The sequence below is a fragment of the Saccopteryx bilineata genome, chromosome 1 (genome assembly GCF_036850765.1).
Source record: "Saccopteryx bilineata isolate mSacBil1 chromosome 1, mSacBil1_pri_phased_curated, whole genome shotgun sequence".
In the NCBI taxonomy this organism is placed as follows: domain Eukaryota; kingdom Metazoa; phylum Chordata; class Mammalia; order Chiroptera; family Emballonuridae; genus Saccopteryx; species Saccopteryx bilineata.
The window spans coordinates 34,749,336-34,751,678 of record NC_089490.1 but is presented as its reverse complement, the minus strand read 5'-3'; the positions used below and the strand labels follow the sequence as shown (position 1 = coordinate 34,751,678).

General features: G+C 42.6%; 1 pseudogene; it reads left to right on the top strand.

Moving 5' to 3' along the window:
- The first annotated feature begins 1,284 nt into the window (after positions 1-1,284).
- LOC136319187 (small ribosomal subunit protein uS2-like) lies at positions 1,285-2,020 on the top strand (annotated as a pseudogene).
- Positions 2,021-2,343: the final 323 nt, after the last annotated feature.

Here is a 2,343-nt window from a genome sequence, read left to right as displayed (position 1 = left end):
CTATAGGGAGTATGCCAGATCATGATCCTCAGGTCAATGAACAAAGAAGCATTTCCTGTATACTCACTATATGCAAGGCACTGGGCTAGAGCTGTGAAAATAAAACTAAATAAAATAAACATGCTGTAGGCAGAATAATAAAACCCCCAAACATGTCCACATCCTAATCCCTTAAGCCTTCAAATACATTGCCTTACATGGTATACAGAAAAGTTAACAGAGCAGTCCTAAATTGCTATCCTTGAAAAGACCATCTTGCAAAATTAGCCCTTGGCTAGCATCTGGGAATCTAGATTTTATATGGTTGCCACCATCAACTGATAAGAGCCACTCACTGTGCCTAAAATTTTTGTTCAAACAATATAGTTTATGGTAAACACCTGCTTTCTTCTTTGGAGTCTGAAGTTTGGGTACAAGACGCGCAAAGGATGCTTACAAGACCAGCTCCAGTAAAAACACTGGATGCTGGGACTTGAATGAGCTTCTCTGGTTAGCAGCATTTTATATGTGTTGTCACAAATCATTGCTGGAAGAATTAAGCATGTTCTGTTTACTACGCCAGGAAAAGACCTTGGAAAGCCTGCACCCGGTTTCCCCTAGACTTTGTGCCACGTGCCTTTTCCTTTGGTTGGCTTTGCTTTATATTTTTCGCCTCACTAAATCAGGGCTATATGACTATGTGCTGAGATCGTCCTCTTAGCAAAGCCTGAGGGTGATCTCGGAGACCTCCTTCATGTAGGGGGATTGTCTTGGATTATCTGAGTGGACTCAATGTAATCAAATAGAAGTCAGAGTGATGTGATTGCTGATTCTGAAGATGAAGGAATGGGTCATAAGCCAAGGAAGACAGGCAACCTTGAGAATCTAGAAAAGATAACAAAATAGATTTTTCCATAAAGCCTCCAAAAGGAATCCTGTCAACACCTATGACACTCATTTTGGACTTCTGACCTCCAGCGCTGTAAGACAGGAGATTTGTGCTGTTTTAAGACAATAAATTTGTGGTAATTTGTTACAGCAGCACTAAGAAACTAATATGGATGTCCTAAAGGAGCATGAATTTTTATGGAGGAGACAAACACATAGACCCATAATATTGTACTTCCAGTTTCAATGCAAGCTTTAACTTTTGTGCACTATCCAGTTTATCCTAACTATTCTCTTTCCAAAGATAATGACAATAGTTATGAATAATCCGCAAGTAAAATCTTTCCATGCTATCAAAGAGGGGCTCATATGATGTTGTTCTGGGTTCCCATCATAACTTAAGAGGAAATTTTCCCAATGTCCAGAGCCATGGATGTCCTGTAAATATAAGAGTAGAATGTCCTTAAATTTCTTACATTAGGAACCTACTTAGGTAGTACCAACTTTGACTTCCATATGCAAAAAGAAAAGTTATGGCACCTACATCATACATCTGAAAAGAACCTGGGAAAGGCTTCTACTGCCAGCTTCTGTCATTTGTCGTTAAAAGCCTGGCTGTCAGTGTCACATCCTTCAGGAATACTGACCAGCGAGCGGTGCTGAAGTTCGCTGCTACCACTGAAGCCACTCCTATCGTTGGCCTCTTCACTCCTGGAATCTTCGCTACCAGATCCAGGCAGCCCTCCAGAAGCCACAGCCTCCAGGGGTCACTGATGGCAGGCTGACCACCAGTCTCTCACAGAGGTGTTTTGGGTTATCCTGCCTAGCACTGCTCTGTGTAACACAGACTCCCTTCTGTGCTATGTGGACATTGCCATCCTATGCAAAACACCAGGGAGCTCACTCAGTGGCTCACTCTGAGGTGCTGGATGCTGGCCCAGCTCACTCAGTGGGTCTGAGCATATGTGGTACCATCTCTCATGAGCATCCATCAGAGGTCACACCTGATCTCTACCTCCACACAGATCCTCAAGAGACTGAAAAGGAAGAGCAGACAAGTTCTGAAAAGGCTGTGATCAACGAGGGATTTCAGGGGGAATGGACCGCTCTAGTTTCTGAACTGGCTGCTCCTCAGCTCAAAGTCACAGACTGATCTGGAGGGGCAGGTGCCTTCTGTGTCTACATAGAGCAGTTCCCGATGGAAGCCTGGTCCACGGCCCTCACGGCTCGGGCTACTGAGTGCATAGGAACCACCATAGTGGTCTTAAGCTGACCTTCCTCAGACTCTCAAATGGAAAATGAAAATAAGGTTGATGGAAAATAAAAAGTTTCTTAAAAAAATAATAAAAGAAATTTAAAAGATAAAAGAAAAGAAAGTAAAATTTAAAGGGACAGTGTTATATTATAAATTGACAAAAGAACAAAACTGGCTCACTGGACATTCCAACTCTCATCACTCACAGCAACACTATGCAA